Consider the following 17,560-nt stretch of genomic DNA (forward strand, 5'->3'; position numbering starts at 1 on the left):
CAGAAACAGGAGAAGGAAAATCCATCAGTCTTTTCATAAGAGAAAATATTTCTTATAAACCACCTTTTGAGATGAAGCAAGTATGGCTAGAAAGGCATGCAACTGGAAATAAAGAGAAAGCTGGTAGTACATTGATCTATCACCAAGGTTCTACCTGGGCCCGTGGTTCTTGGCTCAGTGGACAAAGGTTATTTTGCTTACGAATAGTTACTATCTAAACAGCAGAGGCTAAACTAAACTCAGTAAACCATTTCTATGAATTGTGCACAGGAAACAAGTTAGTGACACACTGAATAAGAGTATCTATTTAACGCTGAGCTTTTGCTGTGACAACTCGAAGCACTGTAGCAAAAAAAAACAACATCATAAATTGCATTCATTCCTAATGAATTGTTTAATTCCTAACTTTAAAACCAACATATTTTAGAGGTCTGCTCAGAGCTTTTCCTATACACTCTGATGCTGAATACAAGATCCAATCTACTAGACCTCTTCCCAGAGAAAAGGAGAGAGTGGTTACAGGGTAATTAGTACTATCTTGGCATTACTTGCAGATATGTGTGTGTGATGGAAAGGTAAATGAGAGTTATAAGTCTCAGCTACTCTCAGCTTCAAGAATTAACTGGATTGCTTGAGGATTATATAGAGTTTTCTTAAAAAATAAAGAACTCGAAAAAAAAAGATCTATAGTGTCTATTATGATGATGAAGTGCTGATGATGCTTTAGCAAAGACATGCAGTGAAAATATAGATAAATTTTATTCTGATTTATGTCTGAGGAGCAAGTTATTATTTTATTACAAGTGTTTTAAAGTAAAGAGATTATCTCTTTCAAAAGTAGCACACAGGACTCGGACACTTTTTGTGCTTGTGCCAGCAATCTAATGAAATCACAGCTTGGGGGCCAGCAACTAAAGCATGAGATTTCATGTCTGGATAGAAGAGGCTAAATCCCGTGACTGATTCACAATATGATGTTTGGGCAAAGAATGGATGTAAACAGGGTATGTCAGGTGTAGAATATCACAGCTAGTTTTCAACTTGAAACTAGGGTAAGTAAAGCATATGTATGAGCACTGAAGAAAGGGTAGGAAAATCCTTAATTGAGGGAGTGGTTTTAGATAAACGAATGTGATGTTTATTGTGGGATCTGGGCTGGCTAACAGAAAAAGTGCTAGCCTAAGGACAGAGTGTTAGCCATACTTGCAGTAACATCTATTTTAGCCTAATAGCCCTTTTAAAATTCCTTTTTTGTTACAGTTTTGGGAATCTGATGAATTTCAATTAGCTTAATTCATGTGAAAAAACTGATGCTCATTCAGGAACTGGTCATGAGCTCACTAGTGGTAAGGATAATACATGGCTATGTAGTTCAGTGCAAATGCTTTGTCATGGAACCACAAACATGGCAAGGCCAAGATCCTCTTCTTATGCAGTGAAGCCACAAGTGAGTTATGTGTCCCAAAAGAGTCCCACGAAGATCATTACACCAAGCCCCTGGCCACATATTCCTGATTCCCTATATATTGTACAGAGAGACTATTTTACATGTATTTATTGAGTGTCTTACAACTTTTATTGGTATTGTTTTTCATTTTTCTCAACTTCTAAGCCAAGCTCCGTCAGTATCATGAGGTTGAATGTTTATGCCTCAAGGGAAAAGGAAAATTATAAGTAAAGAAATATTGAAACCATAAGGAATGGTCATTAGGACCAGCTTTGCTGTGCAGTATATTATTTGATGATCTTCAAGTCATATATTAGATGGGAATAAGAAATACTGTAGTCCACTGGATAATGATAATTCCCAGCTTTTGGGTGGTACAATGTTAGTTCTAATACTCCATAGGTCACCAGGAAGCCAAATTTGTGTCTCTTGTCTATTTTGAGTTATAGACAATATATCTGGGAGACAGAACGAAAAAAAAATTGTATATTTTAGAGCTCAGTGTATTTTTTTTAAACATCAGCCTCTCATAATTTCATCAAACTGTTGAACTTTTCTCATTTTTACTAATATTTTTTTTGTTTCCTCCGTAATTTGTTTTATTGCTTTTTTTTTTCTTTCCTCATGCTTTTTTCTGTCTAATACCCCCTGCATACCAACAGTGTTTCAGCTTGTAGAAGGGCCATAATTAACAGATGAGTCTTGTCTGAATATAATAAAGTGACACCTATTACATTATTTTCTCTGTAATTAATGAATTAGCTGCTGAAGTTCTTTGAGATGCGCAAGTTGTGTTTGCAGAAAAGGGTTAATGAGTAGGCAAGATGATTAAAAAAATATACAAAATACATATGTCAGTGATCTGCAGAGAGCAATATATGTTTGTTCTAGGTACTTCCTCTATCACTCTATTTCCCTGTTCAGGTATGGGTGTGTGTGTTATTACATTGCAACCATACATCTCTGACAAAGACAGATCTGTCACCAAAAGCTTACTTCTTACATCGTATAAAAAAGGAACTGGAAAAGAGTAAAATAAGCTCTTCTTACACTGCATCTTTCCATTGTTATCAGTAAAACAATCCTCATTTTCTAACCTTTTCATGTAACACTTGATATATGGTAGTCTCTATATGAAAACACTGATAGGGTTGGAATTATTTTAATGCTATCAGAATGTGTATGTAAGGTACGTACCTTTGTCAGCTTGTAGTACATGCACACACCTTTGTCACCTCCACTGTTCTTGGGGTAAAATGTAGTCTGTAAAATGAGTGTTCTGTAAAAATGTCAAGTGTTTAATGTAATGCTAACATAGTACTCAGTATTTATAGCTATAAATAAAGTTATAGCTTTAAGTAATGGAATAACTTCACAAGTGCTAAACTGCTCTAAGGAAACTGTTCTCCCTTCTGAAGACCCTTCACAGCGCTGCGCTCCCAAACTTCAGGCACTCGGACCCATTTGGTATCTGTGGAGTTAACTAAGTTAAGCTTACTGCCAGTTAGCCTCTTTCACCAGGAATGCAATTTGTGTTTACCTATATAAGGAAACCTGTTCCACCTAAAAGAGCTCGGCAGGGCTGTCCGCGAGAGGGGCGAGGGCGAGCCCGCAGCGCGGCGGGCGGGGAGGGCGGGCGGGGGCAGGACCGGACCGACCGCAGCCCCCGGCGGCGGCACCGCAGCGCTGCGCCCGCCAGGGAAGGGCTGTCCCCCCTCTTCTTCGGCTTCGGGAAAAGAGAAGGAAAACCTGTCAGGGGGAAAAATGGAGAAGCAGGTATGTCAGGCCGATCCTCGCAACCGGAGGGTGACGGAGTCAGGGTGCGGGGAGGCTCGGAAAGAGGCTTGCTCTTCCAACAGTTGTTCCCCCCTAAAATGGCTTGTGCGCTCCATGGGGGTTGCGGAGCAAAGCGGGAGGCTCCCGTGCCGCAGCATCTGCGGGAGCAACTCCTATAACTTATCTGACATTCGATGTGCTTCTAAGTCGGAAGTACCTTCGTTTTACAGTAGAGATTATCAAACTTTCTTTTCTCTGATGGAACACAGATGTGAGCTGAGACTGGAAATAAGACTGAGATGCTTTGGTTAGCTGGCTAAACCTCTGCAAATCCATGGTGTTATCATCCTAGTGTGTCTGGGAAAAGAAGTCCTCGACTTTTGTGTTTATTTTTTTCTTAATCTTAAAATGTATGTTTTGTAAAAGGTGCACTCCTTTAGCATTCCCAGTGTTTTGGAGTACTTTATTTGCATGTGTATGAATGCTGCTAGTCAGCATAGCTGGAATGTGTTTGTTGGAATACAGGGAGTTCCTACAGTAATAAAGATTTTGCACCGAGTTAAAAAATAAACTTCAGGTACTGTTCCAGGAAATGTAAGCAAAACGTGTTCTACTACAATAGGGATTATCCTAGTTCAAAGTAAGGATATGTGTTTCTTAGCAAGTATTTGCATAGTATGATACCTTTAAAACAGGCTGCGGGTAAAATCCTCACAAAGATCAAGAAATTGTTCCCTGAAGATTTTAGTCAAGACATAATGAAAAATAAAGTTGAAAACCTATTTCGAACAGGTTTCTAGTTGCAAGAATATTGCTGTGCAGTCCTTCAGGATAGTTACTGTTAAGTAGCAGTGTGTTCATTGTGGAAGTTTATTCAAGTTTTATGCAGTTTTGATATCAAACATAGGAATGGAAAAATATTTTCAGTTGATCTCTCTAAATACCTTCTAAGAAAAAAGTGTGCAGAAAACTAGTCAGAAACAGGTGGAGTGCATTTTCAGAATGATTTTCCCCCCTAATCTTAGGAAGAGAGACATAAAATTGCTTTTCACTTTTTTCATGGCTATTCATAGTTATGTGTACACAGGCATATGAATACACTAGTTATGGGAGATAAAGCCACATCTTTCCTAGCAGTCAGAGTGGGAAAGTAAAATGCATTCCTATGCCTAAGGGTGTAGAAGCTTACAATGAAGATGATTATTATTTAAAACCCCTATTCCTTCTAAATAGTTCCAATTTTAAGGAATGAATGCCTACCTGAAATTAGTAATTTAGTATTACCTGGTTAAAATTAATTCAGAATAGGGAACTGTCAGAATTAAAATTCACTTGTGTTCATACAGATTCTCATTTATTTCTATGTAAGATTTTTCTAAACTGCTGACTTTGAATGTTTAGTGAGATATTAATGGGAATGACACAGAACAGCTCTAGTAGTTTCAGTAGAGATTTTTAAGGGCCATCAACATCACAAAGCAGAAGCAATTTCCTAAACACTGCTTCAGGACTGAAGCTAATGGGTTCATTGTCATGAAGCACCTTTGGTCTTGCTGGAAGTCACCATGGCAAAGAAAGCAGAGCTGGTGGACCAGAACTGTAAATCTTACTTGTCGTGCTTCTCATCCTGGTGCTTTTGTGGATAACCTTTATTATTCAGAATTTAAAAGGAGCACAGAGAAACGGTGTTAGTAATCAAAGTGTGAATTTAAAGGGCAAGAGAAGACTCCAGGGAAACATGCTGTTAAATCACCTTTTTTCAAGTCTCTCAGTTGCCCCCATTAGTTTGTCTAGCTCTGTTACAATTATTAGTGGTCTTCTGATTTCCCAGTGCAAAGCAAGGTAGAAACCTGGTTCAAAGCCTGTGCAGTATATTCTGATGTGATCTTACTGTGTCCCAGGATCTGAGCAGCGATATGTGTGGCCAGGCTAGTGCAGGGCTGGTCCTGGCTGCAGCCTGCCTGCCCCTAGATGAGCTTTGTGGTTGTGACTTTTCCAGGGAGACAAGGGTGGTGTTGGCTCTCATCCCTTTCTGCCACAGTACATGCCTTGCGCCCTCCTCTGCCACCCATAACACATGTGTAATGGTGTGGCTGCAGAGCCTGCAGCATCACAGTGGATCTGTCTAAAACCAGTGTCTGCCCTGGGGTTTTACCTCAGCTTGATGCTGTCTCTGTGGTATTGCATGAGTTTTTGTTCACCTGGATGCACAAAAAGCAAATTCTTTTCAGACCAGAACTGATGGCTGGGGGATATATTCCAGGAAAGATTTATCTTTCTTTACAGTAAGAAAAGAATTGCAAAGTAGACAAGGCCATTTAAAGTATGGGATAGACCTTGTGCTGCATCTAAAATCACAAGAAAATCCAGTAGCTATGACTGGATGGCCCTTCTCTGGCCTGAGCTTATGCAAACCAGCCTCCTACCCTAGGCATGGGTCTCTAACCTGTGTTAATAGGTGATGTGCTTTATTCACTTATTAAAGAAAGAATTAACATTCACTCTGACCCCATTTAAAGATTATTTTTTCATTAATTCAAGGATTCTTTTCTATCAGTTTTAATAGCAGAGCTGTGTTCAGGGTGCAGTAATGGTATTGTGTTGGACTGTATATTTTGAAGATGAGCATATTGAACCCAGGCAAAGGCATTGAGCCACAGCAAGCCCATGCACGCACCTATGGTGCCAGGTTTAGTTGTGTAACTGAGACAAAACTGAAGGGAAATAGAAATACTTGAACTAGGTAGTATTGATAACTTGAACTAAAATTATCTTTTGCCTCCATGTTCTATTACTGATGGGTTAATTCATGAGAACTGTTGTTCATTTGTCGCTTTTAAACTAGGAAGTTCTTCTTGTATTTAGCATACAGTATCATAAAATTTTTCCTTAGAAATGAAAGAACATACTAAATGTCTTCAATGTTTTTCCACATTTAGTAATCTGCTCATCCTTAAAGCAAAGTTAGGGCACTTATTTTTTATGTTTGCTTGACTTACATCCATCATTTCATATTTACTTTCATTTTGTGATTTGCATATAATTTGAAGCTGAGTGCTCTTACACATTGGCAGGAGGCAGTTGGGCACGTCATGTTTTTTTCTGGTATCTTTACACTTATTCAATAAAATTTAAAAAAAAAAAAAAAAGCCTAGCCTTTCAAAGTCATAACTGGAGAGCTTGGAATAATAAAAGAACATGCTGTACTAGTTGCATGCTCCCTTTACGATTTTGTTAAAGGCTTTACCATTCCATTATGCTATCATTTTGTAGTGTAAGCATTTTATATGGCATGTGTGATTTCATTGCCCTTAAGTGACCTTAGTAAATTCCTTATTTCCCCTGAAGCACATGCCTGATTGAAAATTGCCATCTGCAGTTGAAGAACTCTAAGCAAGAGCTCTAAGAATAACTCAAAATGGAGATGGGTGTCCAGAGAGCAAGGCAAGATCAATTCTTCTGTAGCATTCACTGTATTGCATGAGGTTAAATCCTTGCTTTGAAGACAAATGATAAGGAATTAAAGGAAGGGCACTTTTATCTGCCTGCCCAGTTCGTCTGCCTAATGCTGGTATCCAGAGATCATGTGCTCCACAAAAAGTGTTTGTTGCCTAAATGTTTTTAACCTCACCCCTCTTCTTTCAGCCTTGGGTAGATGTATTTGGAGTTTAAAGTTAAAAATATAGTTCCAAATCTGAGCTAGGCTTTCTAGTCCTGCAGCTGTCCTCATACCATTGTGCCTCACTTGGCTCTGCTGTGCCACCATCTTTGAGGATATGGTTATGATGATTGCAGTCTGCAACCACAATGTAAAAATGAGATGACGTGTTCCCCATGAGAAACCTCTAGCTTAGCATTACATTACAGCTCGTGTGAGCATATGGGCTTAAGAGCCATGAAAATGAAGGAGGCAAAAAGCTGGACTGTGTGAAGCTGAAGATGCTTTCTCAGATGAGAGGACATTAAACTGTGTTTTGGATTAGAAAAAGAAGTCTGTGACATCTGTATATTTGTTCACTATTGTGTAATGTAATTGTTTAGGACATGAAAACTGCAAGTATTTTAATTAAAAAGGGTTGAGAAATGTAAAAGTATGAAAAGTCTGTGATGAAGATGTGAAGCTGCAGTTTTTATCCTGTCTTCCTGTGTGTTTATTTAGTCCAAAAAGTTCAGAAAACTGCCGGTGTGAAAATAAAGCCTCCCCAAATTCTGTAATCCTGTGTTATCTTGAAAGTAGTCTTATTTATGAAAGCTTATCCTTTGAATCTATTTGTTCCTGTGTTAATTCCTTGTTCTGTTTCAAAATTATTTATCAGGTTTCGGGTTTTGGAATACACACCACTTTGAGACTCATATGGGGAAGGTATTGAAGATATGCAACATGTGTTAGGGTCTGAATATACCAGCTGCTTAGAATGTATTTGCCTGCTGTTTTGATGGGGTTTTTTTCCCTTTCATTAAAAATATTACCATATCTAGCTTCTGATGGTGTAGCAATTAACAGGATGCATAAACATTTCTTGGCAAATTTTGTGTGGTTCCATGTTTTAGTATTTTTACATGTTAAATGTACTATATGTTCAGCAAGATATTTAGGGACATACTTGAGGCTAAGTCTGTACATAAGCTAATGTACATTCCTAATGTATCTATATCTGAGATTGTAACACATGTTCCCTTTCATATGCACCTAAAACCTCTGCTGTTTTGTTTTGTTTTGTTTTTTTGGTAAAAAGTTGCTATTCTCATTGTAATTGTGTGCACAGAGGCTTGAACAACTGGTATTTGCTTTTAGGTAAATCAGTTAATATTCACAGAGTTTTCTTCAAAAAACTGAGATCCTCCATTTACAGGTTTTTGTAAAGCTCCTTTGAGGATCGAATGTTAAATTGCACTTTCTCTTGTCTTTGGTAGTTTCACTCAATGATGATTTTTCTATTGATCCCCTGAATGTTAGATTTAGGGAGATGGCATTTAAAAAAGGCAGTTGCTTTTGTTAGATATCATTAGATATACTAAGATTAGCTTCATTTGGCATTTTATGATGTTCACATTCAGTGGTATGAGCAAAATGCCATTTTTGACACCTCCTGCATAGTTTCTGTCATTCCAATAGGCTGAGAGCACTCTTGTTGGTAACACACACTGGATTTCAGAGTGCTCAGGGTATCAGTTTGGAAGTGTTATGACTTGTCTGCCATGCTCCTCCAGTGATGCATATGCTCCTGCTGCTGAGTTTCTAACGCTTCTGTTTTGTAGATGCCTAGCCTGGAAAATTCCATATAAAACTGCAGATGAGGCCTCCTGAGGTGGATTTTTGAGGCACACTTAATTTCACTATGTATGAAATAGTGTTAATATTCTTGCTATGTTAATTCTCTAAAATGAGCCTTTATTTTATGATACCATCTCCTTCAAGAGAAATTCCACACCATTTTAGCTGAGGAGTTTATGCATTAGCAGTTAATTAGGAATTCTTACATTAAGTATGGCAGTGTACCCACGGTGATTTGGGATATCCTATTGGTTGTAAGTCCAAAGTTATGTAGCTGTGCTTAACACTCCAGTGGGCAATTCTGGCTATGTTGCATTTTGCCTTTGATATGTTGCCATGCCACCACCGTTAATGCAGCGCTTAGACTGTAAACATCTGTTTGCTTTTATTACACGTGTTGCTTAAGACTTTGAGCTTTTCTGTGATGTGAATCACTGGACTCTACTAGCATGTATGAATTGTTTAACAAATAAACCTTAAATTGTGTCAATAAAATGTTATGTCCTACAGAATAACATGTATGACATATACAGAAGACAAAACTGATAAGTTTGTGTCTGGACTTGCAAATATTTCATATTTTTGTGGGTTTTTAATGGCTTGGAGGGAATCATGTAAATGTAAGTACAGAAGGAAAGATGATGGGAACAGAGAAGTTCACTTGATGCTAGAAAACAAAATGATGAAATCTCTATATCCTTCATTCTAAAGTCTCACCATAATTGTGACTTGAATGGAACACTTGTAAGAAAAAACATGCATTTTGATATCACAGTATATGCTCTGCAGTGCTCTCTTCAATGAACAGGATACCTGGATTTTGAAATAAGTTTAGTTGTTGATCTTAGCAATTTTTCAGCAATACCCCATAGATAGGTTGATTTTTCAGAGAACTACCATCTTAGTCCTAGTATGTACCATTCCATATTACTGGAATACAAAACAAGATTATTTTGGTTTAGATTAATGAAAGTGAGTGAAATGACTTACAGTTGTTAGCTTGCATTTTAATTTTGGAGGTTAAGCTAATGTGCCTTGAAGGTTTTAATTCTTATGTTTCTGTTCTGTGAAGAGTCCTATTTGAACATTTTCTCTGTCACATGAGAACTAAAGACACACAACATAAGGAGAAAATGGAAGATTACAGTTGAGTGGAACCATCAGCTGAAAGGCCTTTATTCACCCACAGACATTTTAAAGTTTTGGGGTATGCAGAATTACTGTAATAAGATAAAAATTAAAACAAAAAGCTCTCTAGAAGGGGCTTGCAAAACCAAAAGTTTAATTGATGGAGTCAGTATCATCTGCCAAGTTTCCAGTACATCACCCAGGCTGAGGGAGCTAGAACTAAATTTGAAAGTTATTTCACTAGCTGGCAAGCTGGTCTGAAATCAAGAAGATATAATGGAATTAAAAGAAGCATAAGTTGCTACACTCAGAGAAGAAAACGTAACTTATTTATAGAAAATGGAGAATAATTCAGTCAGCAGGAGTATCTGTGGGCTACCGCAAATTAGAAAATGAATGCAAGTTGCTGATGAGACAAAATGTTGAAATGTGAAAGCCATTCTGGGAGTCATTACTTAAGGTATTATAAACAAGAGGATGAGAGGTAATTATTTTACCCTGTTGCATTGTGTTAAACCCCATCCTGAATTGTTCATCCAGTTTTTTATGTGATACTTTAAGAAATACAGAAACAAACTGGAGAAAGACTAATGGAAAGCAAACAACAAATTGTACCAACATAATGTGACATAGGTTGCAGGAACTGAGTGTGTTTCACTGAAAACCTGGATTCCCAGTGTGTTCTGTACAAATCTCTTATGAACTAATATTCTGTCCATCTGCCTTCACCCAGAGGACCAAGGAGGAGCTGAGCTCTCCCTGGTGACCACTTCTGCCTTCATATGAGAACAAAAGGCGAACATGCCTGGTTGCAGCAGTCATCCCCAAATCTGGCAACTCATTGGTTTTACTATCAAAGTGATATTTGCATAAACTCAGCTTGGCGAACTGCATTTTAGAAAAGAGAATAAACTGGCCTGTGATACACAGACATGATTATAAATACAACAGCAATTAATTGTTCATCTCTGTTGAGGATGGAACAAAGGGCGATTTGCAGTAATGGTGGTTTTCATTAGATTTTAGGAAGACTACAACTACAATGGTATTTAGGCACTAGAATGGGTTACCCAAAGAAGCTTTGGTCAGTCTTTGGAGGTTTTTCACAGACTGAGCAAATGCCTGTTGTGGAGGATCAAGGTGTACTTGATCCTCCCTGTAAGCAGGGAATGACTTCATGAAGACACTTCCAGACTTACAGTGCTTTACTCAGGGCCGTGTCCCAACACCACAGCAGTGCTTATGCTGGGCCTGCATTTCCCCTTTGTGTCCACCTTATGCCTCCAGTTCCAATACTCTAGCCAGGTGCTAGTAGATCAGCACAGTGAGACTCTCTGGTGTCTCACAGATGGCCCTTATCTGCAGAGTACAGGCTCAGCCCTAGGCTGCTGTTATGTCTACAGTCTATTTGACAGTGGGTGTCCACTGCTACCCTCTTCACTGATTCCAATACACAGACTTATTGCTTTGGAACTTGGAAACTTTGAATGACTACTTTACTTGAGCTTCTACCCCGTTATTAGTCTCAAGAGTTATTGCTAATGCTCTCATTTTAATATTAGCATTTAATAACAACAGAGATTACATGAATTAAAGCAAAACCTAGGTTAAGAACTGGCTGGAGGGCTGGGCCCAAGAGAGTGGTGGTGAATGGTGCTGCATCCAGTTGGTGACCAGTCATTAGTGGTTTCCCCCAGGGATCAGTGTTGGGCCCAGTTCTGTTTACTAGCTTTGCTGATGATTTAGATGAGGAGATTGAGTCCACCATCAGCAAATTTACATATGGCACTAAGTTGGAGGGGAGTGTTGATCAGCTGGAAGACAGGAGGGCTCTGCAGAGGGACCTGGACAGGCTGGAGAGTTGGGCTGATTCCAACGAGATGAGATTCAACAAGGCCGGGTCCTCCACTTTGGCCACAACAACCCCATACAGTGCTACAGAATGGGGACAGAGTGGCTGAAGAGCAGTCAGGCAGAGAGGGACCTGGGAGTTTGGATTGACAGAAGCTGAACATGAGCCAGCAGTGTGCCCAGGTGGCCAAGAAGGCCAGTGGCATCCTGGCCTGGATCAGGAACAGTGTGGCCAACAGGTCCAGGGAAGTGATTCTTCCCCTGTACTCAGCACTGGTGAGGCCACACCTGGAGTGCTGTGTCCAGTTCTGCGCCCCTCAGTTCAGGAAGGATATTGAGGTGCTGGAGCAGGTCCAGAGAAGAGCAACGAGGCTGGTGAAGGGACTGGAGCACAAGTCCTATGAGAAGAAGCTGAGGGAGCTGGGGCTGTTCAGCCTGGAGAAGAGGAGGCTCAGGGGAGACCTCCTCACTCTCTACAACTCCCTGAAAGGAGGTTGTAGCCAGGTGGGGGTTGGTCTCTTTTCCCAGGCAGCTATCAGCAAGACAAGAGGGCATGGCCTTAAACTGTGCCAGGGGTGGTTTAGGTTGGATATTAGGAAGAAATTCTTTACAGAGAGGGTAATCAGCCATTGGAATGGGCTGCCCAGGGAAGCGGTGGATTCTCCGTCCCTGGGGGTTTTTAAGATGAGGCTGGACGTGGCACTTAGTGCCATGGTCTAACAACTGTGGTGGTAGTGGATCAAGGGTTGAACTTGATGATCTCAGAGGTCCTTTCCAACCCATCTGATTCTATGATTCTGTGATTCTATACTGCAAATAAGTGTGGGGACTGTGTTAGCGGAGGAGAGGAGACTGCTCTCCTAAGCACTGAATCAAAGTAGGCAGTAGATTGGATGGTTACATGACAAGGTTCTCCTTGGAGAACAAATTGTAGTGTTTGGTTTACCGTGTAAAATGTGTTATTGATGTGCTACGGGCAACAAATGAGTACACCTCCCATGTTTGTGTAGCAGTGCTGAATTATTGACTACTGTCAATCGATGCTGTACCATCAGAGTGCTATATCCATTAAACTCGCTATGAGAATACATGGCATAGCATTCGATCAGTAAGGTCCCAAATTAAAGGCAATGATCCAAGAAAAGAAGAATGTAAAAATAGAAAAGGACCAACAGGGAAACGGAAGTGAGATTTAATTTCTTCTACTTGATACTTCCCATAACCTCACTCTCATGACTCAGCCTTTCTGAAGTCAGTTGTTTTGTGAGATGGTGATTCATGAGGTTGGTTTGCTAAATGAATTCCTAACTGATGGTTAAATTAATCATTAGTGTCTAGGTCATAAAATGGCAAACACTGAGCTGCTGACCTTCCTAGAATTAGAAAATTAGCTCATATTGTAATTTAAAAAAATAGGTGAATATTTTTATTAGCAGTAAACCTTTTTACTATCACAAGCATTCACTTTAACTGGTCCATCTATTTGCTTTTCTTTGAATATTTTGCTATAATAGGGAGGAGGGTGCAAAGGCGTGACAGTAAAGACATCTGTTCACAGAACAAACTGCCTTCTGCCACCCTGTTCAAAGTCAACTCTCAGTGGCAGAGGATGAATATGCTCTGCTCCTTACATAGTTGGGGCTGTTCCTCAGAACTGCCTTTTGAACCAGTATTTAACCAAAGTGGCAAGATAGCCACCGAGAATTTCACAGCTTTCTGGGCAAAACCTATGTGGTTTACTGGGGACTCCATCTTGCAAAAGTGATGCCATAATGCATTCTGCTCATTCCTGCTGGAAAGTTACTGTCTTCCACAGTGGTTTCAGTCTTAATTCAATCCTTATTCTTAGAACAGGAAAGGAACGTTGTCTCAGGCAACCAACGTGTAACAGTTTGAAAATACTTGTATTTGAAGGCAATCTTTACTATAGCTTTCAATTGCTGTCTTTTTGATACAGCAATTATTTCATATTCATAGGCAACAGTACTATCTGGCTCCCATTTCTGAGGTTTAGAAGTTCCGCATCTAAAAATATTTTGCAAAAATTAAATCAAACCAGGCTACTAAAGTATTCGGTAATTTTAGGCAACTGTGTAGCCATATGTCTATTCTACCCCAGCTTTTGACAATTTGCCTAGAGGAAAATACTCTTTAAAATGTTTGGACAAACTAAATCTAAAGCTAAACTTGTTTGAAAGATGACATTCTTCTGAGTAAGGTTCAGTATTTCTCCTAGATCAGGACTGTCAGTGGTTTTTCATGGTTTTACATTCTGAAGATAGATGTCAAAGTAAAAGTCTCATGAAACATGTGACAAAAATCTCTTGTCCAGTAATGTACAAATATGGAACCAATATTCAACAAAACACATCCCGTACTTTCTAAAGAGCTGTGTTTCAGTATTTTTCCTCCACTGAAATAATTTAACACTAGATTGAGAAAGATGTGTGTTGTGAATTAGGTTTTGCTCAACTTCTAGTTGAGGTGTGATTTTAAGCTTTGACTGTTGTACCTTTTGTAATCACTACCTCAGAACAAGATCTACAACATCGCCGTCACACGGGATGATGGGCTGCCCTCCTCGGATGTTCATAAACTCCACTAACTTTCTTTAGTGCCAGTGGATAGTTTCATTTGCTTGGGACTTTCTTCCAAGGGTAGTTGATGAACAAAGCACATTGATTTATAAGCACAAGAAGAAATGCTTCAGGTTTGATCTTACTTTTATGTTACTAACTTGCCCAGGAAATGCTAGATGTGTGCTGAAGACTTTTCTTTCTCCCAAAGGCTAAGTGCTACGGCCACAAGGTGGCATATCTGTGTGAATATAAACTTATTTCCTCCCATAGTGCCAGTGTCACTGGAAGAAAGATGTCACAAAAATCTGGACTTTGTGGTCTTCTGGTGAGAGCTGTCACCAAAGGAAGGAGACACCCTGGCTTGTGGGCCTAACTAAATTCTTCATATAGAAAACTAAGACCTAATCAAAATGGGCTTTCAATAGCCTTAAAAGCTCCATGTGAAGGTAGGCACCTCCGTAGGCTTCTGGTACTCTCATTAATTTGGGCCTTTTGCATCACAAATAAGTGGAGACAGCAACTAGGTACTGACATGTTTGTATAAGCATAATATTAGATCTGTGATTTTTAAAAAACAAAGTTCATCCAAATTAATCAGTCTTTCACTGTAATTGTTTGGTATGACCAGACTCTGAAGAAACCAGTTTTATCATTTACAGCTGGTTCCTTCATCTTGTGTTTAAGCCACTGAAGGCTTTTCAGTATGGGGTGAACTGGATTGTATCTGTTGAATGGAGTGCTGGGAAGGTGACAATGTTACACATTCCCACCTAGGAGAGACTGTTCCCAAGGCCTTTTCCTCTATGACTATGAAATCATGTGGTCTAATTGCCTTGGAGGATTCTTTTTGGTGATACTTCTGTTGCAGCTATGGTTTCCTTTCTCTGAATGACCAGCATTTTCAAAGCAGTAATATTAATCTGCTTGCAGTTCCTACGGAAGAAAGGATTATCTTGTGAACTACTGGGAGCAGAGAGCCCTGTATTCATGGGACCACAAGATTTCAAGGTTCTGAACACATAAATTAGTAGATTAGTCCATGTAAAGTGATATTGTCCTCATTCTTCAAACCTGCAGGTGCATAATGAAATCTATGTTATCAAAATTCATCAGCAAGAAGGAATAAGAGCTGAGGGCAGTTTTTCTATTGTTTCCTATATTCACTTTTTAATACCTGCCACTGCTTTCTCATGCTCTCAGATGGACAGACCTTTTTTTCTCATGTGTAGTGGTAACCACATGTATGGTATGCTGAACACTTATGCTCAAAGCATGAGAGACCTTTCTGTTCTCAGTTGCACTAATTTCCTTTGTTTTTTAAGTTTCTGTGAAACTATAGGGGGGAAAGGGCTTTTAAGATACTGTAAAAATTGAAAGGGTCTTGACTTTTTGTGTCATGCCTTGTTAGAAGCCCACACTTGGTTTTGGACAACAGGATTCCAGACTGTTGGCTTCTCTCCAACCAAAGTGACTTATGGCTTTACTCTTAAAGGAAGAGATCCCAGGTGCAGGAGACTTAAATAACAAGGAATTTACTGTTAAAACTAATTTTTTTTCTATATCATGTTTCTTTTTTCTACCTAATGTAAGATAGGCATAATTCAATCTAATTTACAATTGCAATGGTAAATACACTTTCTTTGTGACTCTTCAGGTAACAAATACTGCTGTGCCAAACCCTGCTGTTCATGCATTTTATAGTACATAGGGACACTCATTCTTCTGCCTTTCCACAAAAAAAGACAAAACATCTTTCAAGAGATATTCTTCACGATATATGTTGTTCTAAAATCAAGATGTACAGTAATAAACTGAAACCATAGGACCAAGACTTCCTTTTTCAGTATGGTGTAGCTTTTCCAGTGCAGTGTTTATCTGCTATAAAGAAAGGTGGCTGAAAAGAATGTGACTGTCTGAAAAGATTTCAAAGGCACAAACCAGGAATTATTTACAGTGTTTCATCCCAGTGTGTATCAAAAAGGATGTTGAACAAATATTACAGAAGCACTCAAACTGTGCTGACCAGGATACAGAAATTAATATATAGTGTGACAATTTTTGGAAGAGATCTGTATCCAATTATAAATTCCTCTTTGGTTTTTGATTAATATTTATGTGGAGTAGTCTTCCAAGGGAAGTGGTGAATTTCTGTGTACTCAGCCATTGGAAAATGAGCTCTGGGAAGTGTCTGAAGGCTGTTTAGAAGGATCTGAGAAGAGCAGTGATGTGGATGTGATGACATGGTGGAGTTCCCATGTCTCAGTTCTGACTTGCATTTTGACAGTTGTGCTCTTGCAGAAGCATCAGGATTTGCCAAATTTACAGCATTCAGAGCATACAAACTCCTTCCTCCATCCTTGTTATTAGAGGATTTCCAGATTGCATTTTTTTATTTTATTTTTTAAATTGGAAATACGTATACATTGGAGATTCAAGAGAATTTTGTGACAGGTTCAATAACGAGGGAGTCCCTTTTCAAAGCACAAGAAATAACAAACTCTGAAATAGCAGATGTCCCACCAGTTACATCACCAGGCCGGGTTATGAGAAAGAGGTACCTAGGTATATCCCTTTTTTCTCTGTTTTATGTGATGACAATAGAACCCACCATGGCCTTTGTAGCCTGCGTATTAAGAACACCTCAGCCACTTACTCAGAAATGCAAATAGCCATATTTCAGATTTTCTGAAGCTCCTGTAAGAGGTCCAGTGTAGCTCCGCACCTGGTACAGGCAAATCTTGGCCAATACCTGTAAGCATGACACTCAGTGTTGCTTTCTGAAAATAGCTTGTTTCTACTTAAGTAGCAAAGGAGAATGAGTTATTTGGATATCTCTGGTTCACATTGGTTTATTTATTATTTTTTCATTTACTGTTTTTTATTGAAAAGATGAGTTGGTTAAAACACTTTTTTTGAAGGATTGGTTAATTTTGACTGCACTTTTATTATAAAAAGGCTCTTCAGTCATAAGAACAGCCAGTAAAATGGGGGGTTTGGAGGAGAAACATAGAAGCTAGCTTCAGAAGTGAAGAGCATTATGTTTTCAGTTCTCTGATACAGGCTTTTGGAGCCATATCAAATTATTGACAAAATGGGATTTTAACTCTGAATCTGTCATGTCTTGAATGGGTGACCCAGTTATTGGCTGCTGTGGATTTTTCCCAATAGCTTATAATGTTCCATTTTGTATAATAGTTTAATTTTTTTTTCAGAAGGGCTCAGAGCACAAACCTGAGTGTTGTAAGCATTTTATGAGAGTCTGAAGTGAGCGAGCTGTCTTTTCTGTTGTCTTTTGTCCTTTCTGTTGTGTTTCTCTGCTTCAGACCAGCATAAATCTACTTAGCTGTATAACAAGGCATTTCTAATAGGAAAACTTTTTTGCCTAGTTCTAGCTTTGCCAGTATAAAGTAATTTGTCTCAAAAGTATTTTTCCTGTGCCTCCTTTCTTTGCAGTAACTTTTAAAAAACTCTAGTCTGTTGGAATTATGGCATGATGCAGCAGGC

At 39.0% G+C, this 17,560-nt stretch overlaps 1 protein-coding gene across 1 annotated transcript in view; it reads left to right on the forward strand.

Moving 5' to 3' along the window:
• The first annotated feature begins 3,096 nt into the window (after window positions 1–3,096).
• MID1 (midline 1) overlaps window positions 3,097–17,560 on the forward strand; it is a 242,466-nt gene continuing 228,002 nt past the window's right edge. The window contains exon 1 of the mRNA XM_051794943.1: window positions 3,097–3,223. The gene's annotated coding sequence lies outside the window, so the exon portion shown is untranslated. The remainder of the gene's footprint in view (window positions 3,224–17,560) is intronic.

The sequence above is a fragment of the Manacus candei genome, unplaced genomic scaffold (assembly GCF_025592945.1).
Source record: "Manacus candei isolate 608988 ecotype Guabito, Panama unplaced genomic scaffold, ASM2559294v1 h1tg000041l, whole genome shotgun sequence".
NCBI lineage: Eukaryota > Metazoa > Chordata > Aves > Passeriformes > Pipridae > Manacus > Manacus candei.